The sequence below is a fragment of the Herpailurus yagouaroundi genome, unplaced genomic scaffold, assembly GCF_014898765.1.
Source record: "Herpailurus yagouaroundi ecotype Mexico unplaced genomic scaffold, PumYag 160, whole genome shotgun sequence".
In the NCBI taxonomy this organism is placed as follows: Eukaryota; Metazoa; Chordata; class Mammalia; order Carnivora; family Felidae; genus Herpailurus; species Herpailurus yagouaroundi.
In genome coordinates, this window is record NW_024412401.1 from 52,943,841 (window position 1) to 52,969,373 (window position 25,533).

The 25,533-nt window shown below is 50.2% G+C and overlaps 1 protein-coding gene across 1 annotated transcript in view; it reads left to right on the forward strand.

Annotated features, from left to right (window-relative positions):
• Positions 1-147: 147 nt before the first annotated feature.
• PRRC2B (proline rich coiled-coil 2B) overlaps positions 148-25,533 on the forward strand; it is a 91,256-nt gene continuing 65,870 nt past the window's right edge. The window contains exon 1 of the mRNA XM_040482672.1: positions 148-381. The gene's annotated coding sequence lies outside the window, so the exon portion shown is untranslated. The remainder of the gene's footprint in view (positions 382-25,533) is intronic.

The following is a 25,533-nucleotide window of genomic DNA, read 5'->3' on the forward strand; positions in this document are numbered from 1 at the left end:
GGGGGGCGCGGCGGTGCCCCTCCCCCTCGCCGAGTCGCCGGCCGGGGGCGCGCGCGCAGGGGGCAGGGGGCTCGCCGCCGCCGGCCGCCCTTTCGGTGCGCCAGCGACAGGATTATTTTCGAAATACTCCATGCTCTGCTACTGAGCGTGTTTAATAATAAACAGGATGTCGCTCCTCAGGGCCTGCCAGATGGGGTTTTTTTCCCTTCCTTCTTTTTCCTTTTTCCCCCCTTTCGCCGGAGTGAGGAACAGCGCTGTCGAGACCGGGGGCCTCTGGAGCGGGTTTGCCCACACACAAAGCTGGAAGGCGGTTTTCTCTTTCCTCCCTCTCTCTCTCAATACCGCGGGAGGTCCGAGCCCACCTTTCGGCGAGAAGAGGAGGTGTTTTTCGAGGGAATGGGTAGCTCGGAGGAAGTGGGGGGAAACGGGGGCTGGGGAGGCTCCCCAGACGGTGTCATTTGCTCGATGGCTGCCAGGGAGAAGCCTTCAGAAGCCTTTGGTTTACGGGATTGTTAAATTGGCCCTGAGGTTTTTCTTTCTCCGCCCCCTCCCCCCCCCTTAAGATTTTCTGTGCATTTTGCGTGGCTGTATATACATTTATCCAGTTTGGTTTTTGGAACCAGCCGTGTGAAGTCGGAGCGTGGTTTCTCCGAATCTAACTGAGCCTTTTCGCTCTGTACACAGCGGTGTGGTGCAAACAGGCTTCGGGGTGCAAATCCTTCTGCCAGAGAAATCTAGGGTTCAGACAGCCGTCATTGGCCTAAATTTCGCATCCTCCACCTTGTAGAGTTAGGGAGGTGGAGAAAGATCTGGAAGGGCCCGGCCCGCAGGTTAGTGCTTAGCAGTAGTTTCTGCAACTGCCGTCAAGCCCTAGGATGGAATTTAGCCGCCGTGATGCCACCCGTAGGGCTGACCGACCTGATGGAGCTGGTGCAGATGCCACAGGTGCTGGGCTAAGGCGTGGACGGGAGAGGAATGGAAGGCACCGAACGTCTCTGGAGCACTTGGCTCATTGGGTGCTCAGCCTCTATGGGGAGACAAGGATGGGAGAGAGTGGCGTGTGGAGCTCCCAGGAACTGATGGTAGTAAGTCCATGTCGTCGGGTCTGGGCTGCTTGCCCCCTCCCAGGCACGTTTACAGCTTTGTTTAAGACAGACTTAGAACAGTGGGAGATGCCGAGAACAAGCAGAGGCCGGCGACTTTGGAGGATGACTGCTTTCCTTTGGGGATGGCAGATGACCACTTGGGGAGCCGGTGCCTGCTCGGGCCAGTGTCTCTCCTGGAGCCCGCATTCCGGTCTTCATCGGCTTACCCTCGACAAGTCTCTGAGCCGCGGCTGCTGCATCTGTGAAATGGGAATGATTATGCCTTGCCTGGAGTATCTGTTGGGGCTCTTGTGAGCCTCATATTCTGTTTGCACAGCAAACCGCTTCGTTCTGTGGGAGGGTGACGAGAACGTGTCTTGTTCTGGTTGATTTCCCGCTTTTCTCATCCCTTCTCAGCTCCTGAACTTTTTCTCCTGTTCTCCTGGCTGATGGCGCCGTGACTTCCCCACCCCCGATCCTATCCTTAGCCAGTATTTGCGTGTCACGGCCACTGCTCGGGGCCTGGAAGCAACAGAGCGGCCTAGAACAGCTAGGCCGCCCCGGGGTGTTTATTAGAGACCATAGGGAGGACTGAGGCTAATGCAAGGGAAACTGACCCCCGGTCTCGGTCGTGGGTGAGGGCCGAGACCCAGGTTACGTCTGGGCCACACCTGTAGCATGTTTGTAGACGGCCCCGGAGACGCTCTGCTTGGGCTTACTGTGCTTCCGCAGTCTCCTGGGCAGTTGTTTTGGTACATTCTGGCATTCCCCCAACCATCTTGGTTTTGTTGTGTTCTCTCTTTTTTTTTTTTTAAACCTCCTTGGAACCTCCTCCAGGCCCACTGGCTGCGGGACTGAAGACATCTTAGCGGGGGCCCTGTCTTTAGTTTTCCCAGCTTCCTGCCTCTTGGCCTGTCTTTTCTATCTGATTTCATTGTGGCCAGGTCTGGCCCTGCACTATTACTTAGGGAAGGAGAAGAATCGGCTGTCCTTCCCCTTAAGCTTTTGGATTACCTGTGAATTTCAGTTACCCAAGGCTTTATGGAGGGGCCATGTTTCTGCCCATTGTGGGGGCCTGCCTGCAGCGGCCTGGGTCCTTTGCAGTCTCCTTCAAGCCCAAATGGGTAAAGAGCCTGGGGAAGGGAGAGCCAGAAAGCCCTGGGAGAGTAGAATTTCAGGAATGGCAAGTCAGAACTAGTTCCAGCACGGACTGGTTGCCTGGGGCCCTGCCGAGGGATTTTTGTTGTGCCCCTTCACCATCCCCCACCCCCTTTTAAATTTCAGTTCTCTTTTCTCCTGAAGGATTATTTTATTGTACTTGAAAGATTATTTTTTTTTTTTTTTTTTTTTTTTTTTTGGCTTGCACAAAGTACTGACTCATGTTGCTAATGGCTGTGTGCTGGTTGGATGTCTCATTATTCTACCATTTAAGATTGATCATTTCTGTGTTGGTTTCTGTTTCACACCAGAATAGGCCGGGTGGGTCAGGACATGTATTTCTAAATTTGATAATGAGGCTTCTCTACTATCAAGCGTTATGTGTCTTGTTATGGGCAGGCAGATCTTAAGTGGGGCCTGTCTACACTAGATTTTAAGGCCGTGCGCTCCCCTTGAAAAATAGTCTCTGGCAGAGAGCTGTGGGGCTTTGTGCTCTGAATCTCGAGTTCGGTCAGGGGTAACCAGACTGCTTTTCAAGTCGTAACTCAAGTTTCTTAAGAAAGTCTCGTTTTGGGGCGCCTGGGTGGCGCAGTCGGTTGAGCGTCCGACTTCAGCCAGGTCACGATCTCGCGGTCTGTGAGTTCGAGCCCCGCGTCGGGCTCTGGGCTGATGGCTCAGAGCCTGGAGCCTGTTTCTGATTCTGTGTCTCCCTCTCTCTCTGCCCCTCCTCCGTTCATGCTCTGTCTCTCTCTGTCCCAAAAATAAATAAACGTTGGGGGAAAAAAAAAAAAAGAAAGTCTCGTTTTTTTCTGGGCCTTGTGTGGACTTGGGAACCTTTGGTCTGTCATTTGGACGGAGAAATAAAGCTGGTGGTGCTCAGGACGGATGAGAAAGACTGAGAGCTTTCTGGTGGACGGAAATTGTGGATGACAAGCTTTTAGGCTTCAGAGGTGCCGTTTGGACCAGGCCGCCTCACCTGGGAGCTCCAAGACCCCAGCTCCGTTGTCGGATCTGTGTCACCGATCGTGTCTGTGGCGGGCGTGTGCGAAGCCTCGGCCCCGGGAGAGAGGCTTGCTCTGGTGACTTGAGCCAGAAGTCCGGGTTGAGTGTTGCTGTTAGCTGTACTTGTTGATTTTGTTTTTTGTCCCCCGCCCCGTGTGGCCTGAGCTGAGGGCTGGGTTGCTTCTGTATGATGCTGGCAGCCGCGCTGGTTTGTAGAGCTCTCTGCCTGCAGCGGGAGCGGTCTGTGGGCAGAGTGAGGTCTATCTTGGGTTGCTGGCGGCCCTTCACGTTCCCTCTGAGAGCACGTTCTTCTCCCACCTCTGCAGCTGGTTTTGGAGCTCGGGCTCTGGATCCTTTCTCCCTCTCAGCCTCTTTCCTCTCGGTGGCGGTGTGGCGAGGCAGTATGTAGCGCCTTTAAGAGTCACTGTCCTGCACCAGCTACTCCTTGAGCGTGTACTGTTTGCCAGGCGTTGTGCAAGGCCCTAGGAGTACATTCTTCCCTATTCATAAGAATCACATCTTTATTAAAGAAAAAAAAAAGGGAAATACTGAAAGAATAAAGATAAAAAAATATAAAACACCTCTAAGCTCACCATGTGGAGAGAACTACAGACAAGACTGGTGTATTTTTTTCCTTGGCTTACGTATTTGTTTTTTCAAAGTTAGGAAAATACTATACATGCTGTTCACAATTTATAGTTCTTGGTTTTTTTTTTTTTTTCCATGTTTATTTATTTTTGCGACAGAGAGAGACAGAGCATGAACGGGGGAGGGGCAGAGAGAGGGAGACACAGAATCGGAAACAGGCTCCAGGCTCTGAGCCATCAGCCCAGAGCCCGACGCGGGGCTCGAACTCACGGACCGCGAGATCGTGACCTGGCTGAAGTTGGACGCTTAACCGACTGCGCCACCCAGGCGCCCCAGTTCTTGGTTTTTTTAATGTTTATATTTATTTTTTGAAAGAGCACAGATGGGGGAGGGGCCGTGAGAGGGGGACAGAGGCTCTGCACTGAGAGCCGTGAGCTCGAGGTGGGGCTCGAACTCATGAACCGCGAGATCATGACCAGAGCCGAAGTCAGACACTCAACCGACTGAGCTGCCCAGGTGCCCCCGTGGTTTATAGTTCTTACCGTTAGAGTATATTTTCTTAACTTATCGAGAACATATTTTTATTTTATTTCATTTTATGTTTTTAATTTTTTACAGTTTATTTATTTTGAGAGAGAGAGAGAGAGTGCCTGCATGCACAAGTAGGGGAGGAACAGAGAAAGAGGGAGAGACAGAATCCCAAGCAGGTTCCACACTGTCAGCACAGAGCCTGATGCAGGGCTCGAACCCACAAACCGTGGGATCATGACCTGAGCCGAAACCAAGAGTCGGACGCCTAACTGACTGAGCCACCCAGGAGCCCCTACTTTATTTTATTTTTTTTTTAAGTAAGCTCTCTGCCCGACACGGGGCTTGAACTCACAACCCTGAGATCAAGAGTTGCACGCTTCACTGACTGAGCCAACTAGGCCCCCGGAAAACGTTTTAGTAACTGTGTAATTGCTTTATATGGATTTGCCATGATTTTTTTAAATTCTGTTAGACATTTAAGTTGTTGTTACCCATTTTTCCTTCACGTAAACAAAATTTTAGGGGCACATCCTCCCATGTAAATCTTGGTGTATGTTGCTCATGATTTCCCATAAGTGGCATTTCCTGCCCAGAGAGAATGCAGGCTCCTTCTTCAGTTCTGTTTTCTCCTTTAGCCCTTGTCCCTTTTGACTCCCAAGGTGGCTTCCTGCCTGAGCCACCAAGTTCTGGGCGTCCCGGACCTGGCCGTTTCCAGTCCTGGCTAAGCTGTCTGATGAGTGAAGTTTGGGGTTTTAATCCATCTACTGGGTTGAGTCTGAACCAAGTGTCTTGACTTCAGCCTTTACCAGTCTGAGGCCACATGGCTGTTGGTGCCACGTCTGTGTTCCTTGGGAGCTTGTCCAGTGGGGAGAAAGCGAGTCCCCTCCTTAAAGAGGCCTCCGGACCTCTCGGCCCGATTGTGTCATCCTCTCCCTTGGTTCTTTCCTTTTCTCTGTTGCTGTTCCCTGTAGTCCTTTTCACAACTTTAAATACGCTTTCTTAAACAGCTATTTTATTGTGAAATATACGTGAGGTTTGTCATTTTAGCCATTTCTAAGTGTACGCTCAGTGGCGTTAAGTACATTTACAGTGTTGTGTAACCGCCACTCCCCTCCAGAAAGTTGTCACCTTCCCAAACCGAAACTCTGTGGCCGTCAAACACTGACTCCTCACTTCCGTCCCTCAGCCCCTGGCAGCGACCGTCTGCTTTATGTCTCTCTGAGAGGAACCATACACTATTGGCCCTTTTGTGTCCGACTTCACGCTTTCAGGGTTTGCCCAGGCTGTGGCGGGTGTTCGAACTCCGTTCCTCTTGGTGGCCGGATAGTATTCCATATTCTGTTTATATATCACATTTTGTTTACCCCTTCATCTGTCAGTGATGACAGCTTTTGAATGCGGTTTTGCTCTTTATTGACGGGTACGTTTTCCCCAGTGGGGTGAGTGAGGGAGGGGGGGGGCCAGGAAGCAGCATTCTGTTTCCTGTTTGCCGTGCTCTGTGTCTGACACAGGGAGGGGGCTCAGGTGCGGAAGCAGTGGAGCTGCAGATGAGGTGCGTGGGAGTCAAGGCCATCCCAGCCTGGGTGTGGGGTGGTCAGGGAAGACCTTCTGGAAACTACGGCAGACTTGAAATCAGCACCTGACCAAGAGCATGTGATTCTTGATCTCAGGGTTGTGAGTTTGAGCCCCATGTTGGGTGTAGAGATTGCTTTAAGAAAAAAAAAAAAAATTCTTAAAAAGAACCAGGCACCTGTTGAAAACAGTATGCCAAGCCCCCTGGAGTATTAAAAATGTGTTTCTAAGTTGGAATCAGAACCGTGTGAGCCACGGTAGAAAACTTGCCGGTCAGCTTGCTTTGCAGAACGCGAGAGCCCTTTGGACGGGAACCTGTTAGGCGAGTACTTTGCTGGGGCTGGTGGCCAGCCCCGGGGGGTGGGGGGGGGGCCAGACAGGACTTCGGAAGCGCGAGTCGACTTCTCCCACCGGGGCTTCGAGATCGTCTCTTTGTGGAGAAGGATGGGATGCGTTGCCGCAGGGCCAACTGGGAAGAGGAGGTCATCCCGGCACTCTTTCCACTCTCTCCACGGCTCCTTCGTGTCTTCCAGCGCTTTTCTCGGGAGGTGTTGTTGACATACGGTTCGGAGCTTAAAGAACCGCTCTGTTCCAGGCGCTACAGAAACATAGGCCTGTCTGGGAGCGGTGCTGCCTGGCCGACCTGCCGGGGGAGTGAATGGGCTGAGTGTTCAGAAATAGCTGGGGACAGTGGAAACGTTGTCCTAAGGCAGAAAGTGGAATTTTTTTTTTTCCCTGATAGAAAATTAATTACAAAAGTATACACGCTCATTAAGAAAGAGAAGAAGCAAGTGTATGAGGGAACATGAAAGCTCTTTCCTTTCCAGGCAGTAACTACTGTTTACAGCTCAGTGTGTTTATCCTCCCAGACTCGACTCTTTTTTTTTTTTTTTTTTTAAGTTTATTTATTTTGAGGGCGGGGGGAAGGGCGGAGAGAGAGCGTGCGAGTGCTCTCCAGAGGATTCCAAGCAGGCTCCGCACTGTCAGCGGGAGATCACGACCTGAGCCGAAACCCAGAGCGGGCCGCTTAACCCACTGAGCCACCCAGGCGCCCCCCACAACATGCATTCTTTTTTTTTTTTTTTTCAATGTTTATTTATTTTTGGGACAGAGAGAGACAGAGCATGAATGGGGGAGGGGCAGAGAGAGAGGGAGACACAGAATCGGAAACAGGTTCCAGGCTCCGAGCCATCAGCCCAGAGCCCGACGCGGGGCTCGAACTCACGGACCGCGAGATCGTGACCTGGCTGAAGTCGGACGCTTAACCGACTGCGCCACCCAGGCGCCCCAACATGCATTCTTAAACACATCAAGAGCATGTTTTCATATTAATGCGTACCGGTGTGTTACGCTTCTAACATTTTTAAAATAATACTTCTGAAGCTTTTAAAAAATCTGCAAGCGTATGAAGAAAAACAAAAACAGCTAGTAATTCCACGACTCAGATATTTCCAGTTGACTTTTTTCAAGAGAACACTTAGGAAAGTTACGCTGTATTAAAAGTGTAAGGGCTCTTCCCCAGTCTCTCTGTAGAGAAACCACCGTGAGAAGTTTGTCATTCCTTCCAGAAAACAATTGTGCACATGTATGCCACGACAGTCCGTACAGATGGATTACGTCGTCTGTTTTAGCAACGCAGAGGATGTTTTGTGCATACACTTGGTTTAATCTGTTTCCCATTGGTGGACATTGGGGCTGTTTCTAACTTTTGGATATTGCACAGTTTTGGTAAAATTCTGCCAGTTTTCTCTTGAGAAATGTGTAACTTGTGCATAATTGCATGTGTTTCTGTAGTGTGGACCCTTCGAGATGAATAGCATTTTGGAAAGAATTCTGCTAAATTCCTCTTCAGAAAACTTTGTGTCGGGGGCACCTGGGAGGCTCAGTGGGTTAAGCATACGACTTCAGCTCAGGTTATGATCTCGCGGTTCGTAGGTTCAAGCTCCGCATCGGGCTCTGTGCTGACAGCTCAGAGCCTGGAGCCTGCTTCGGATTCTGTGCCTCTTTCTCTCTGCCCCTACCCCACTCACACTTTCTCTGTCCCTCTCTCTCGCAAAAATAAGAATAAGTTTAAACCCGACTTCGTGCCCATTTGTAAATAATAGTATAAATCTGAGAGCGGGTGTTTCTGGACTGTGGACTTTACTAACCCTATAGCCTTTGACTTGTCATTTTGGATGAATGAGCACGGTTTCCCAAATCAAAAGCAGTCACTGTTTCGGACTTGCTCTAGTAGTCAGTGTCGAATCTTAGGGTTTTTTTTTTTTATGGAAGCAGTATTCACTGTGGTCTTCTGGTGCTGGAGTGGTGCCCTGGGCACCTCACTGGGGGAAGGTCAGGGTGGGAACCAGAAGGAGGTTGTGGAGAGAGGCACAGGTAGCCTCTTGGCACAGATGTTTTCTTCCAGTCTTTACACACTGGAGCCTAGCCTCTCTGGAGATTTCTGAGGCTCCCGTTTTGCAGCCCTTGGTGGTTTTGTTGCTGTTAATATTTCTTACTGTGTGGAACTTATTTGGAGGCCAGCTCTCCGTTGCATTTCCTGATAATGGCTCTTAGGCAGATCCGCTCAACCGCTTGGCTTCAGGGCCCACGTCTCTCTCCCTTCTAGCTATTCAAGGAAATCACACTTCCTGGGCGAAGTGACTGCAGAAAGGAAGCCCCTGGAAGTGCCTGGATGGTATTTCATCAGGCGGGGTTGGGAAGGATTTGTGCTTGTACCCAGGGGAGGTACCCTTTGGGATTATACTGCTCCTGCCCTTGAGGGCTGTTATTGTTAGCTTGAACTGGAAGCAGTCGCTGGCAGAGTTGGGAATGCCTTGCCCTCTCCTCTGCTCCCTTTCCTGATGGAGAGTAGCCCTCGGCTTTGAGGTCCACTGGCTTCATATCCAAGTTCGTCCATCCACTTGTGAGCCGGGTGATTTAAGGTTATTTAATCTTTTGGAGTCTCTGTTCTTGTCTGCAAAACTGGGGGTAGTAATGCCATCCTCCTGGAAGGAGGAGGGATTCAGTGGGTCCTGTACCAAAGTGTGTAGAAGGTACCAGGCAGGAGGCAAGCAGGCTCGCAGTAAACAGTAGCTATTAAAATGGTTCCTGGATACAGCACTAGTCAAGGGCCTGGGGGTTTGGAGTAGGCAGGCGTATACACTTGGGGCTCATTTGTTTACTAGATGTGGCTGTTTCTAATAGTGTGCTAAGTCCTGTGCTACGTGCAGAAGATTTAGACCCAAATCAGATAGCCCCTGTCTTCACCTCCAGGAGCTCAGACACCTTAAGCAGGGGCCTCCCCGAGGGGCAGGTGCATCGGAGCACTTTCTGCCATCCTTGTCTTCGTTCAAGGTAAATACTGGCATCTGGTCACTTGCCGGCGCCCTGTGCTGTTGCAGGTAAATGTCTTGCTAGGAATAAAGATGGGTGCACTCAGGCAGTTCACGGGTGCGAGGGAGGCCCTGCAGCTTGCTGGGCTACGACCTGTCTAGGCATCAGGCAAACGGGAGTGTTCATTTCCATCATTTCCATCTACTTGCTGGAGGACCTTGAACAAGTGCCATTCATCCCTTCGAGCCTCCGTTTCCTGCCAGATGGGGATGAAACCTGTCGTACGGTGTTGCGGTGACCACGGCACCGACTCAGCTCAAACAGTGTAAGGTGTTGATTCTGTATTGCTCAGTTTACCCAGACCTTAAAAACAATGTATCGGTAATGACACAGGCTTGTTACAAAAATGCCCAAACGCTTCAGAAGTGCCCAAAGTAGAAAGTGAGTCACTTCTTCCCGCCCACTATTCTGTTTTCAGACGAGATAGGGCGCGTTCGGGGTGGGATGGCCGTAGACTGCCGTCCCTTTTTCAGATCAGTTGATGAGTGCGGTCTTGAGAGCAATTTTGTTTTCCACTAATGGGAATGCTTTATGCATATGAATTCTAAATCGGAAGTGACCACTGGAAAATAGGAGCTAATAGGTGCTTCTGGGTATATCTTAATATAAACAAAGATAAATAAAAGACATTTTATACGTGGTTTCCGTATATGTTGCGTATTTAACGTATATGTTAAATGTATAATTGGCTGTGTTATAGATTTAGATAATATTTCCTATAATATATATTTATCTAATCTATATATTATCATGGGGGTCCTTTCTTGTTCTCTTAAGGAATAAAACAAAAGGCCCTTGTAGTTCCTTGCACCCGGGTGAGTCATGACGCTGTGCCGGTCATACCGAGCAGTGGCAAGAGGAGATTTAATGAGCCAGTGTGGCCCTGCAGAGGTCTTGCGGTTGTGCGATTTGGTGTTGACACGGGGAGTGGGGAACGAGGTGCGCCGTGTGGTCTGTGGTGTGAACTTGTTAGGGTGGAGAGCAGCACACACGGCCTGTGGTAGTTCAGGGATGGTGGCGGAGACGATGGAGCGGGGAGGGGGCCCGGGATTTGTGAGAATAGAGCTCCATCGGTGGGGGTGACGGCTCTAAGACCCGTTACGAATGATAAGTGAGTGGAGCTGGTGTGTCAGCCGTGGGCGCACATGTTCCTTTTGACCTGTGACTGGCTTGGCGCGCCTGTGAGAGCCCCTGGGGACACTTGGCCCTTATTTTTGGGTTCTTTCTTTTTGTTACTTCAGACCTGGTCTTGCCCGATTGGAGGCCCAGTGGCTGTAATCATCCTGGGTTTCCTGTGGTGTCTGAGGCTTGGGGAATAAATAGCCTGTGGGTTCCGGGGCTCTAGTGCTCTGGGCTTTGTCGGAGATCATTGAAACCAACTGAGCCCTTTTAGCACCACCCCCCCCCCCCGCCCCCGCCTTCAGCATATTTGGGTTTGTTAATTTATTTTCTTCAAAGAGAAGGTGGATTTGCAGGGGCTGAGTTGTTGATGAAACGTCTCTGCGTAAGCACAGCCCCTAGTGTGTGTGGCTCGCCTCTGGGTCGACATGAGTTGCTGAGTGACAGAACACAGAACGGAGTGACCTGGGCCTCTTCTTCCTTCACCTGTGGCCTCCACGTGGGGGTGATAGTTAGGACACCCACCTCTGCGGTGGTTAGCAGGGTCCTCTGTGCAGTTGTGACCGTGATTGAGGCAGCCTGGTGAAGTATTTCCTCGCCGGATTAAAGGGCGCATCACCTCCGGGTGGCATGGCTTGTTGCTAGGGAGTCTCCTTTGGGGCTTGTCAGGAGGCCACTGCTGCCTCCCCCCTGCCTCCTCAGGGTGCAGCCACAAGAGTGCCACCGTTGGAGGAGGGCTGCAAGATGGGGTCTTCGTTTTGTTGCAAGTGGGGCGCGTTCTGCAAGCCCTCAGGGCGCCCCTGCCGGAGGGCATCTGTCTCCCGTGAGGTTCACCTGGGGAAGGGTCTGGAGTCCGCAGCGCGGGGCCGGGTTACAGCTCTCATCTGCTGCCTCTCAGCTCCTTGGGCGCAAACTAGAAACCTGCTCCGTGGAAAAGTCAGATGGTCCGCAAGTGTTGGCCCGAGTGCGTATAGGTGTGTGGACTGCGATGTTGGCTGCAGCATTATTCGTCATAGCACACAGCTGGAAGTCGTTTATGTATCTGTCTGTAGGGCAGTGGGTAAAGGCACAGCTACACCGTGAAATACGATTAGGCATTCAAACGATGAGCTAGATCTGTATGTGTTTTCTTGGAAAGATGACCCCAGTGTACTAAGAGAGTGAGCTACAGCATAATCTGGAACCTTCCCACGTTGGTGGGCTGAAACTCGAAGACCACGGGCCGCTGCTAGGTTTGCGCGAGCTGAGAAGAAACGGTATGGAGGACGTCCACCATGTTAGTGAGTTGGATTGACTTGTCGTGTTATTTGCATTTGTTACACTGGATGCGGGGTAGTAACATGTACTGGTTGCGAAGGCGCGTACAAGCGTAACAGACATGCGTGCTTGTGGGTGGTCAGGGCCAGGACTGGGCAGCTCGCGCATTACTGGCTCTTTTCCGGCAACAGCTTCGCCCCGGGTCAGTATTGTGTTCAGCCTCATCCCGAGTGCCCCGGCTCCTGGTGTTGGGGCCCTGACGGTTCGCAGGAATCCACCTGATTCAGTCACGTGTCTCTGTTCATGGCCCTTGGAAACCGCTTTGTTGATCTGGTTAGAAAGAACAATCCAATTCAAATGCCGTCTCAGTTTCTGTTCTCTGCTCAATCAGACCTTACAATATAGAACATGGATTTTGGTGGCATTTGCAAAGTGCTTCTCACTTGCTAATTTACCATTAACGGGAGGTAGAAAAGGAAGGAGAAACTGAAATAAAGGTGTATGTCTTACGTATTTCTTTTCTTTGCCAGGTCTGTGGTAAGTTTTTCTTGTTTCTTTTTTTTTTCACTGTTCATTTATTTTGAGAGAGAGAGAGCACTTGAAAGAGTATTCATGGGGAAGGGGCAAAGGGAGAGGGAGAGAATCCCAAGCAGGCTCTGTGCTGGATCTCCTGAACTCTGAGATCATGACCTGAGCCGAAATCGAGAGTTAGATGCTCAGCAGACTGAGCCACCCGTGCACCCAGTCCTTGGTAAGTTTTGACCCTGGAGAGGGAGGCCTGTGTGTGGCATGTCTATCCCGAGCGTCTGTCTCCAGCTGTAAATTGAAATTGTCTTTTTTTTTTTCTCTCTCAGTAAATTAACCGTATGTTCAAAAGGTGAGGTTGGCTGCGATCTCTGCAGAGTGCATAGGGATTTCTAGCAGACTCTTCTGCAGGCTTCAGCCCATTCCTGTGTGCGTGTGAGCTGGGTGTGTAGTGACTGACCCCGTGGCCCATGAAGAAAGGAGCCATACAGAGTTTAAGTTGGTCAAGAGTGATGACAGGGTCCCTGGAACCATTCAGGTACCGTGGCTTAGAGACTCAAGACAGACCCCTGTAGGGGCACCTGGGTGGTTCCGTCGGTTAAGCGTCCTTCCGACTCGCGGTTCCTGAGTTTGAGCCCCGATTTGGATTCTCTGTCTCCCTCTCTCTCCGTCCTCCCCACCCTCCCACCCCCCACTTGCTGGCACACCCGCTGGGGCCACAGGACTCTTGTTAGAGTCCCTCACCTGACGTGGTGCCTCCTTAGACCCCACCCCAGCCCACATTTGACCTGGACACTCACCACGGCCCCAGGAGCACTGGGAGAGCTGGGGGGTACTGTGGGCATTTTATTCTGGTGGCCACGTGGTCATTCTCTGGTGCCCACATGGGTCCATGCTTCAGAGCAGACCTGAATGTCAGACTGAGCTGGGTTTAGGCTCAGGTTTTACAACGTCCTAACTTGTTGATAGTGACCTTGGGCCACTCTTTTAACCTCACAGACTTGGTGTCCTGTCTGTGAAATGAGGTACAAATAGCTGTTTCTCAGTGGTTTATCTGTTTTATTTCTTGGTTCAAAGAACTGTTTTTAATTCCATTTTATTCCAATGTATTCAGTTACATTCATTCATTTATTTTCGGTTCATTTTTCTTCATTGTTTCCGCTTTCCTTTGCATTCCATTGTGTCTTTTTCTGACTTCTAGAATTGGATGCTTAATTTAATCTCATTCTTTTCTCTTGGAAATTTAAAGGTTTTCGGGGCACCTGGGTGGCCCAGTTGGTTAAGCGTCCGACCTCGGCTCAGGTCATGATCTAGCGGTTTGTGAGTTCGAGCCCCGCGTCGGGCTCTGTGCTGACAGCTCGGAGCCTGGAGCCTGCTTTGGATTCTGTGTCTCTCCATCTCTTGGCCCTTCCTCTGCTCATGCTCTGTGTCTCTCTGTCTCTCAATAATAAATAGACAAAAATTAAAAAAAAAAAAAAGGAAATTTAAAGTTTTTAGATTATTAAATTTCCTTTGCGTATAAATTTGTTTTAAAAGTTTTGATAGTGTAGTGTTCTCTCCTCCATTTGTGGTTTTCTAGGGATTCTGCATCTATGGTTTTGAATTTCCCTTTGCTTCAGAATTTTTTAAGAGTGTTTTAAGTTTTCCAACCGGTAGTGTTATTTTTTTACTTCTGCTTTCATTATGTCTTCTTTTATTGCACTGTGGTCAGAGAGTTTTGCTTTTCAGAATTTGGGTTTTTCCTTAAAGTTTCATATGTAGTAATTTCTTTCTGTCTTTTTTTTTTTTTTTTAAGACTTTATTTTTAAGTAATCTCTGCCCCCCAATGTGGGGCTTGAACTTACAACCCAGAGACCAAGAGTTGCGCGCTTCATCGACCTGGTGAGGCAGATGCCGTGTAGTCCCTTTCTGAACATGTTGGCTGATCTACCTTAATCAGACCATCTGTGATCTTCTCTCTTTTGAGTGGGCTTTATCCACCAAGGTGCAGAGATTTTTTTCCCCAGTGTTTTCTATTTAACAATGATTTTTTTCAATGACTTTTTTTTTTTTTTCGTTTTGAAGTTACTCTGCATATATAGGTTTGTGCCAGTCTGTGTTTTCGTTACGGATTGCCCCCTGATGCTTATAAAATGACTCTCTGTTCTTCTTCTTTTTTGTACGTGCTTTCATTCAGCGTGATATCTGTGAGTTTCATCAGTGTGGTTTGTGTGTGACAGTTTATTCATTCCCATTGTTGAATAGCATTCCATTATGTGGGTATGATATTTATTTGTTCTAGTGGTGATAGACTTTTAGCTTCCGTTAGTTTCCATTTTGAGCTATTCCCGAATGATGCTGCCGTGCACCTTCAAACAAATATCCCTGGACGTGTGTGCGAACTTGTTCTGTTGGGTACGTACCCAGAAATGGGAAGGTTGGGTCGCAGGGTCGGCATATGTGTGGCTTTAACGGACGGCTGCCAGTTTTCCAGTGATTTTACCGACGGGCACGTCCACTGGCAGTGCGGGGCAGCTGTCCTGGCCACGCATATCACCAGCGCTTGGCCTTGTGAAGATGTCAGTTCTTCCGAATTTGAACTCTGGGTTCCATGTGATTTCGGTAAAAATCCCAGCAGCCTTTCTTTTATTGTTGTTTTGTTTGGAAATTGACAAACTGATTCTGAAATTTATACGAAAATGCGGAGAGCCAAGAATAAAGCAGTCTTGAAGAATAGCAAAGCTGAAGGACTTATCCTACCAGATGTCAAGACTTTATAAAAGCTGCAGTAATTAGGGCAGCACACTGTTGTCAGAAGGACAGACAATAGGCTGTTAGAAGAGAGAGCTTGAAACAGACTTCACAGAAGTCCGTTTACGACAAGGGTGCCTCACGACAAAGGGGAAAGATGGCCTTTTCAAAAAAGGTACTGGGAAAATAAATCTTCTGCCTCAAATCATATCCAGAATCAGGTTTACATAGAGCATAGAGCTGACCATGAAAGATGAGACAGGAAAGCTTCTAGAAGAAAACAGGAGAATATCTTTCCGATTTCAGGTAAGACAAAATTCCTTACGTGGGAAAGCACACCAGAACGGATACATTGGTTGGTAAATTGAATGACAATAAAACTTGAATCTTCTCCTTTCTTGCAAATGCTCAGTAAAATGCAGCAAATGCTGTTTTCACATTGCACAGATACATTAGGTAGTTGTGAGCTCTGTTTACCTCCTGGAACCCTCCCCATCTTCTTGCCTGTCGTGCAGTGGCCATCTTGGGCTTCCTTTGCATGTCATCCTGGGACCTTGTCCCTCTGTGCTGGATCCCTTGTTTCCTGGATCCCATGTGTGTACCAGTCGGGTAGTTTGAACATCAAGTAATTGCAACTATCTTAAGCTGCCTCGAACCACGAGGACGCTATTGACAGAGGAACCAGGTATGTTAATTGTCTGGGTGGGTCACGAACGCATGCTGAGCCGCTGAGCCAACAGCCCAGCCCAGCCAGGGGAATGGGCTTCTAGACCCTGCCTACCACCCCCCCCAACCCAGCAGGGTGTGGGTCAGCCCCCTCAGGCTGGGAAGGACGGGATCACTTTTCCTCTAGGAAAGAGGAAGGGAGAATTAGCATCTATGACGTTTGCTTCTGTGTTGGATTGCTCTCTCGTTTGTTAGAGTATATTCCTCTGGAACTTTCTATGAAGGTATATGTTTTGAGTCCTCATGTGAGTCTGAAAGTATCTTTTTCTATGCCCATATTTGATTTGGTCAGCTGAGTATTGGATTCTAGGTTGAAAATCCTTTTCCAGGGAGGGGAACGATGTGGATGAGAAATGCAGACACACAGCATTGTTGTTCATGAGTCTTCATGGCCGTTCTCATTGCTTCTACCTAGTACGTGGGGTGCTTTCATAAACTTTGGGGTTCTTCTCTTTGTCCCTCATAATACTGGAATGTCACCTTGTACTCTGTTCTTTTCACGTCCGTTATTCTGAGCACTACGGGTGCCCTTGCAATCTTGGGCACTTCAGCTCTGGGGATTTTTCATGTTTTTTTCCTTTGATAAATTCTTCTCCCCTCTTTTCCTCTCTGTTTTTATCACTCCTGGTTAAATTTGGACTCCTGGGTCCATCCTTTAATTTTGGGTTGACGGAAAGACTAGCATTCGTCTCTTTGCTAATTTCCTGAGATTTTCTTCACTTTATTTTTCATTTTTTCTATTGAAATTGAAGTTAAAATTTAGAAGAGTTTGGATTTACACAACAGTTGTAGTTTCTGTATACTGTGCTGCCGGTTTTTCCTATTACAAAGTTCTAACGTTAGTACGGTTCTTTGTCCCAATTAATTACCCAGTACTGATATGTTATTATTAATTGAAATTTTATTAGAGAGCCTGTGCACACGCAGGGGCGGAGCCGAGAGACAGGGAGAGACAGAATCCCAAGCAGGCTCCGTGCTGTCAGCGCAGAGCCTGTTGTGGGGTTCCATCCCACTAACCTGTGAGATCATGACCTGAGCCCAAATCAAGAGTTGGCAGCTTACCCAACTGAGCCACCCAGGTGCCCCTTAGATTTTGTTACTTTTATACTTAACGACCTTTTTCTGTTCCAAGATACCACATTTAGTGTTCATGCCTCCTTGGTTCCCTCCAGACTGACCGTTACCCAATTTGCCTTGTTTCTGATGAACTTGACAGTTTGAGGGGTACCGGCCCAGTATTTTCTAGAATATCTGTCAGTTGAGATTTGTCTGCTGTTTTTCTCATGATTCGCGTGAGGTGGTGGGGTTTGGCCTATCCTGTATTTAATACTTCCTAGGGCTTTTTCTGATTGTCCCTGAAGAAAAGAAACCCTGTTTTTATTGGATGGGTGTAGGATCTTTCGATTTCCTGAGAATATTAATTTTATGTCACTTTCTTTTTTTCTTTTACTGTTATTTTAAAATTCATTTATTTTTGAGAGAGAAAGGTGGGAGAGGGGCAGAGCCAGAGGGAGACACAGAATCCGAAGCAGGCTGCAAACTCTGAGCTGTCAGCACAGAGCCTGATGTGGGGCTAGAACCATGACCTGAGCCAAAGTCAGACGCTTAACCGACGAGCCACCCCGGAGCCCCTAATTTGATGTTACTTTATTTTTTTTAATCTTTGGTTCCTGGTGTTGTCTGTTTCTTCCAGGTTCTTTTGTCTGCGTTTTTTGTATCAGCCTTTTTGTGAGGCCCTTCAGATGACTATGGTCTTGGGCACACACAGCTGATTGAGGATGGGGTGGCTGGCTCTGGGTGGCCTACCTCCCTGTAGGGTGAGTGGGTGGGAAGCCGGCCTTCTTTTCTCAAGACCCAAGTGTTTGTGTCTATTGGTTTTCTTTTTTTTTTTTTTTTTATTTTTTTGTGTATTGGTTTTCTTTTTTTTTATTTTTTTATTTTTTTTTTTAACGTTTATTTATTTTTGAGACAGAGCATGAACGGGGAGGGTCAGAGAGAGAGGGAGACACAGAATGGGAAGCAGGCTCCAGGCTCTGAGCCATCAGCCCAGAGCCCGATGCGGGGCTCGAACTCACGGACCGTGAGATCGTGACCTGAGCCGAAGTCGGACGCTCAACCGACGGAGCCACCCAGGCGCCCCTGTCTATTGGTTTTCAAGAGAAGACTCCTTCATCTTTGCCAGGGGCGTGGAGAAAGGGACAGAATGTGTTTATCTGCCACCCTGCAATGAGGCCCACAGCGGAGAGGGCTGAGGCACCCCACGATTCGCTTTGTGACTCAGGTTTTCACCTAGCTTTTTTTTTTTTTTTTTTTTTTTTTTTTAGGTCTTTTCCTCATTTCCATTCCCTTTGACCCTGGCATTCTCAAGTCTAGACTTCTCTTGTTTAATTCATCCAGGCGGGGGAGGGGTTTTTCAAGAAGCCCTCGGTCCCACCTTCAAATCCCTGCCTCCCCGTCTTACAAGGTGCCCACCGCCTCCCAGTGCCTCCTGAGCTCTCTCTAGTGTCCTGCAGGCCTGTCTGAGGATCTTTCAGTCTGTGAAATCAGTTTCCACTCGTGTGTCTGTTTCTTGTCTGCCAATATTGTCCCTGACCTTTGGGTGCCCTTTGTGTATTTTCATTTTAGGGGGTTTTGGAAGGGTGAGCTAGAAATGCCTGTTGTCCTTTTGCCGTGTTTAACCAGAATCCCCCATATTCTATATAGTGTTTTTTTTTTTTTTTCAACGTTTTATTTATTTTTGGGACAGAGAGAGACAGAGCATGAACGGGGGAGGGGCAGAGAGAGAGGGAGACACAGAATCGGAAACAGGTTCCAGGCTCCGAGCCATCAGCCCAGAGCCTGACGCGGGGCTCGAACTCACGGACCGCGAGATCGTGACCTGGCTGAAGTCGGACGCTTAACCGACTGCGCCACCCAGGCGCCCCTATATAGTGTTTTTTTGGATGGAATTGAATTAAGGGATGTGTGTGCATGTATAGATACTCGGTCATATTTACGTGCGCGTGTTTGAATGTGTGCTTGTGTGTACATGTGTACGTATTTGTCAGTTACACCGCTCTGCTGCTGCTGTCCCCCACCCCTCCCCCGCTACAGTGAAAGGGCTGGTTGGGATCCCTGGTCATTTGTCTCCACCTCCTTGCGTGTGGAGTGTGAACTCTGCCCTCCCCTCCAGTTCTCTTGAGAAGGTTGGGAGCCGGAGGCTTCTGGGGCTGCAGGTGCTGTGGAGGGAGTCCAGGCGGGAGTCCGGCGCAGGGAGGAGGGTGGGAGGGGAGTAACTGGAGCCGCGAGTCCTCCACCAGGCGTGTTTGTATCACCTCTTGCGACCGGCATTTCTAACAACCCCATGAAGTACACTTTCTGTCCCTGTGTGTAGAGGAGCAAATGGAAGTGGCTGAGGTGGCCCTTGGACTCCTGGCACTTGCTTCCGTGTGTGTAGAGGGTGCTACTGTCTGCTAGAGGGGGCTCACCCTTGGTAGGGGGGCTTTGCCCGAGAGCCCCTTAGTGGTCACTGGGGCAGGTGTGAAGCGATGTGGTCAGTGGTGGCTGGTGTTCGGCATTTGTAGAACCAGGCTCTGTCCCTGCACCATCCTGTGTGTTTATAGCCACGGATCTGTGAGGACGCGGGCTTTGGGAAGGTGGCAGGATGCTTTCCCCTGGGCTGAAGAAAGATGCTCTCTGCCCACGGTCCTTCCTCCTCTAGCCCAGCTTCCAGCCTGTGCTGTGACATCATTCCTGCGGGGAGGCTGTGGCTGTCAACAAAGTCACTGCTGCGACTCTCCTTCTGTGTGCCTGTGCACCGCCTGTCCCTCTCGGAGCTATCCTTAAAGTCATTCGTGTAATTTTCTTAAAAAAAATTTTTTTAATGTTTATTTTGATAGAGTGCGAGTAGGGGAAGGGCAGAGAGAGAGGGACACATGGAATCCAAAGCAGGCTCCAGGCCCCGAGCTGTCAGCACAGACGGGCTCAAACCCACAAACCGTGAGAGCATGACCTGAGCGGAAGTCAGAAGTCGCTTGACTCACTGAGCCACCCAGGCACCCCTGTGCAGTTTTTTTACACAAGTAGCAAATCGGTTTAGAATTTAGTGACAGTGTTTTATATGACCTTCCTTGCCGAACTCTTTTGAAATAGGAAACAAAAGCAGAGCAGAAGAGCGGAACAGGAGGCAGGTGGCCAGAGTACTCATACTGGCAGAGGGAGAACTGCCAGTGTAGCTGGGAGGTGGTTGACTGTATATATATTTTCTTAATGTTTGTCTGTTTTCGAGAGAGAGGGAGAGAGGCAGTATGTGAGCAGGGGAGGGGCAGAGAGAGAGGGAGACACCGAATCCAAAGCAGGCTGCAGGCTTTGAGCTGTCAGCACAGAGCCTGCTGGCCCCATGTGGGGCTTGAACTCACAAACTGCGAGATCGTGACCTGAGCTGAAGTCAGAAGCTTAACCGACTGAGCCACCGAGGCGCCCCATTTTTCTGTATGTCATAAAGCTTGTGACCAGTATGTATTCCTTTTGTTCCTGAAGAATATTACAGATAAAGAAAGGAACTGGGGCTAGGATCACCCCTTCCTTGAGGGGGTCTGTTGTAACACTGGTGTGGGATTGCGTTGAATACCGTGCTCATTGCCCTGAAGCGGGGGCAGTTGAGTGTTGTTTAAAATGTAGTCGCCGCGGACTCTTTGTCTCAAGAGGGTTTTCTGAGAATTAAAGTGTGTCTGTCTCCTGAGAATTAATTATGGGGTTCACCAACAGATCCTGAACATTGAACAAATTTCTTGCCGTGGTTTTAGAGGCCTGTGCTCTGCATCAGGGCTCTTAAGCTGTGCCACACCAAAGTGGGGACAGGGCCCTTGATCACAGGAGGAGGCGGGCACACGTCCCAGGTGTGGCAGCGCCCAGGCCTGTGGGAGCCCAGAGGTGGGGAAAACGGAAGGCTTCGTTGCTTGCACGGGAATCCGGAGGAAGGAGTGCTGTGTGCCAGGCTGACGGTGGGGCGGGGCAGCTTGAGGGCTGGCCTGTGCAGAGCCAGTGTGACAGCTGCCCTTGGCCGAGAACCTTCTAAGGGCAGGCGAGCTCTGGGTCACGTGTGTTGTGTTCCTTGTCTCATTGATTCCTGACGTCAGACCTGGGAGGTGGATAACAGTGTGTTCATCTCTGTTTAATCCACGAGGAAACAGGCCTAGAGTCACAGCCAGTGTGGGGCGGAGTCAAGACACAAACAGCTTGTTTTGGAGAGCGGAGCCTGGTGGCTCGGGGGTGAGACTGGAGGGGCCTGTTTGGGGCCAGGCTATCGGGCTGGAAGTTCGGGCTTGTTTGTGCCGTGGTGGGAATGCCCGACGCCATGCCGGTAAAAGAGTTACAGCAGGGGCTCCAGATGGACTTTGATCCTGGAGGGGACCCGAGGGTCAGTCCAGTCCACGAGAGCTGAGCCTCTGTGTGTGGTCCAGGGAATCAAGGATGGGGCTTGCAAACCCAGCGTGCAGAAGAGGGGCCTGGGAAGTGCTTGGGTCCCTGCAGCACGCGCCTTCTTTCTTATCTTTAATTTCTGTTGCTTCCTGAACATGCTGTCTGGGAATTGGGGGGCTGGGGGTGGGGGCTCTGGTGCCCAATGGTGGGGACCAGAAACCTCGTTTTCATCCCTTTGTGCTGTCGTCTCCAGGCACCCCTCATACTTTTCCTGCAGAAACCTCGAGGCCGGGCAATTGCAGATGGAAGGACTGGCAGGGGACGCACGCACAAGTACAGGTCCCTGCTTTTCTCACTGCTGCCCCAGAAGGAGCCTCTCAAAGCGGGGTGTGTGTGTGTGGGGGGGGGAAGGAAGTGGAAGGTTTGACCCCTGCTGTGGCTGAGGGGGAGGCGGCAGAGTTCCCCTGCGAAACCCAGCTAGGATTCCCCACCCCCACGTCTGTCTCATGCCCCTGCTCTATCCTGCTGTGTATGCGAACCTCTTTTAGTTGAATCTGTCTAACTGTAGCGCATCATTTTCCTTTAGAGTAGGGTCAGCAAACTGCGGCTCCGAATCCTCCTGCCTCCTGTTTTTGTAAATAAAGTTTTATGAGAACACGACCCTTCCTTTTGCGCGTGTTGTCTGTGATTGCTTCTGTGCTGCGGTGACAGCCTTGGTAAGAGTGGAGTGGCCGTGGTGGGGACTGCGGCCGCAAAGCCTGACATACTGTTTGTCCTTTCACAGGAAAAGGGTTCTGGGGACAAGGTTGGAGTCTCGTTGCCGACACAAAAAATGTCTGAGAATTTGAAGTAGGTGGCGCGGTGCCTTTCTTACATTAAAGTTCTCTTCTGTCAGAGAACATGCCTTTGGCGTGTTGCAAAAGGGTGGAATTACTTATTAATCTTCTAGCTGGCTTTTGTGGCGACGGTTCTTCACATCTGACTGAGATTTAACAAGTGTACCGACTAATGACCACGTCCTTTCCGGACCCACTGGTTGTTTTCTCAAGCATTTATCCAGCCTGCTCTCAGTTTCCAGTCCTGTCGGATCAGGGTTTTTGATGTGTTTTGTGTGGCAGTGGGGTCTTTCTGTTCCTCCTCGACAGGGACATTCTGCCGCCTTTTCCCCCCACCCTGGTCTGGGAGTTCTGCCTGTGCCGCACCGTTCTGCCACTGTGTCAGTGGGTCGTGGGTCGCCCGTGATCGACTGGCCTTGCTCTGAGAGAGCATCTTGGAGCTGGGGCACACGGTGGGTCCTTCCTCAGTGTTGGTGCTGTCTCCGGGTGTCCTGAGGGTTAAAGTCCTGTAGTCTTGTGACCTTGGGCAGGTTACTGCTCCGCCCCAACTACGCCTTCGCGCCCTCTGTAAAGCAGGTTGGTGGCAGTAGCATCTTCCAGAAAGGGCTCTTGGGAGGAGCCCTGTGAGGGCACATGAGTCGTGGCTGGTCGGCAGGGTGCCTGGCTCTCAGGAGTGAACGTGTAGCTGCGGTGGTCCCCGGGTGATTTATAGGCCGCCCCAGATCACCTGGCCAGGGGGGCTTCTGACTCTGGCCGGGACCCAGGCAGAGTGAAATTAATCCTGTTCCCGGAAATAGCTTTTGATAAGATGGGAGTACAGGGAGGTTTTCCCTTTGGTGGGCAGATAACAGACCGGCTCGGTAACCCGCTTGACAGGTGGCGCTACTGTCTGGAGAGGCGGGGCTTGGGTATTAAGTTGCCTTTGTTGGCGAATCTTTCTGGTTGTTTCTCTGCCGCCAAATCCTGGGCCTCTTGAGCTTTTTTAGATAACTTGCCAGAATATGCATGCAGACCTTTTTTTTTTTTTTTTTTAAATGTTGGTTTATTTTTGATAGAGCAAGATGCCCACTTACTAGCTGGGAGGGGCCGAGAGAGCAGGGGACAGAGGATCAGAAGCTGGCCAGCCCCAGGCTGACAGCAGAGAGCCTGATGCGGGGCTCAGATTCTCAACCCCAGAGATCATGGCCTGAGCTGAAGTCAGACACTTAAACTGACTGAGCCGCCCAGGTGTGCCTCTCTTCACACATGGATCTTAGGCCCTTTTTTCTGTGCCTAATGGCAATATTTTCATTTAGGCCAGCCATTTTCAAAATGCTCCAGGACCCTGCGTTGTGCCTCCCTGGTGTCTCAGAGTGGCTGCTGGGGGAAAGAGTGGGTTACAGTGTAGGGGGTGGGGTGTAGGCCGGACCCCTCCTGTCAGGGCATCCCTGGCTGTTGTGTATGTAATACGGAGGGTCCAAGTTAGGTTTTATTTGGGGAAAGAAAATTAATTGTTACCTACAAAAGGGAGAGAAAGCAGTGGCTACACAAGCCAAGCGTGGTCATGCCCATCTGCAAGGACCTGGTGCGTCTCAGCCAGTTCTTGTCCCACGGATCCGGGCGTGAGTCAGGCTTGAATGAACATGCTTCTGATCCACCGAGAACGACGTTCTCTCGCCTTGACCGGCCTCATGATTCACAGCCAGATATTTGCCTGCACTTTTCTGCCATCTGATGAGGCCAGGCAAGCATGTTGTGTGTGTATGTGTGTGTGTTGGTGGGGAGCAACTCAGCAGATACCTGTAAGCCGTTCAAACTCCTATTAACAGTTCATGCTCTCGGCCTGAGGTTTATGAAAACCAAGGGGCAGGCAGAGTAGCCAGTTGGGTGTGGGGCTGGGCCGGGCCCCAAGTATGGCCATAATACCGGAGTGACTATATTTGTGTTTTAGATTTGTGTCCAGTGAAATCTGGCCTAATGAAAGGAACTTGGTCTGCTCTCAGGCTGGTGTCTGTCATCTAAAGGCCAGACGGTAAATAGGTTATGCTTTGTGGGCCTCCTAGGCCTCTGCTGCATATTCTTCGGACTGTCAGTAACTCGGCGACCCCAGTTCTAAAGGGAAAATGGGGCCGGGAGACCCTGCGTCTGTACGGTCTTCCCGTCCAGCGTTAGAATGAGAGGTATCCGGCCCCTCCCCGACAGGTGCTGTCTCCATAGCAACGGTGACTCGGTGGCACTGCCCGGCAGCATCCCAGGTTAGGTCGGAAGACACAATGCAGTAGCACGTGTGTGGCAAGAGACGGCCACCTTGACCGGGAGTCATTCCTAAATGCTGTGGCTGTGGGTTTTTCACACTGGCGTGTGTGATTTTTAGAACCGGCTGCCACTTGTGAAATCTTGCTGTGGCCCCTCCGTTCTGTGGACAGGGAGGCTGAGGGCAAGAGAGGCCACTAACGTGGCCCGCAGGTGCAGAGCCTGGGTGAGAAAGCAGGAGGGGGGGGGGCATCAAAAAACTGCGCGCGCAGGTTGAATGTGGGCGTTAGTTCAGCGCGTGCTTGTGCTGGCTTTTTTGAAGCCCCGTTTGCAAGGGGTCCCAGCGCAGTAGGGACTCAGCTGTTTGCTGAATGGTTGGATTTCTTGGGAGGGCCTCAGGCAACAGCTGCGGGCCAGCTAACGGTCGTGGACAGAATTCTCAGTTCCCGGGAGAGTGGATCCCCTCGGGCCCGGGGTTTTTCTTTAATTTTTCCCAGGGGTGCCAGGAGTCAGGGTGCGGTCAGGCTTCCGGTCTCCCAGTGCTTCCTGGGGGTGGGGGTGCAGACAGGTTAGTTCTCAGAAGTGTGTTGTCCCCAGGAAGGCCCAAGAGAGCCACCTGTGTTCACTCTGACCTCTGCCCGTGGGCCCAGGCAGTGCGGAATCAATCCAAGAAAGACCTGTTTGTATTCATGAACTGGCAGGAGTTTGGACTGACAGATTTGAAGAGGACTTTTGATCGCTATCTGTGGAAACAAGTATTTTCCGCCAGGTCTTAAAATTGAAAGACCTTCGATGTGTTAAAATCAAGCCCATTAAGGTTTCATGTGGGAATTGGATAGGCTGGTCGATAATTTTTTCTTCTCTTTGTCAGTTTGGTTTTTAATTTAGTAAAGGACTCTGTAGTTACATAAGTTTAACAGTGCTAATCCCGCAAGGCATGTGGCCAGGAAGGGGGCTTTATTCACGCTGGTTTTATTCAGCGCTGTGTGTAGGTTCACGGGTCGGGTGAAAGCCGTGGTCAGGGGTGGCAGAGAGGAGCAGTTTTCATCACTGTGCCCAAGTGAAAAATTCTGAAACAGGTTCCTTATTGATTAGCTTTGTGACTGTGGGTGGTCCCATCGTCTCTGCGGGCTGGACATGGGGAGGGGAGGGCCCAGCCTGCTGTCTGCTGCATCCCGGGCCCAGCTCAGTGCTAGGCACAAGGCAGTGCCTAGTAAAAGCCTGTTAATGAGTGTATTCTCTGTTGTAACCGGTTACTGTAAATCCAGTGACTTAGAACAACACAGACCTATCCTCTTACAGTTCTGGAGGTCAGAAGTCTCAGGTGAATCTTACTGGGCTGCATACAGTCAAGGTGTGGGCTGGGCTGGTTCCCTCTGGAGGCTCCACGGGAGAAT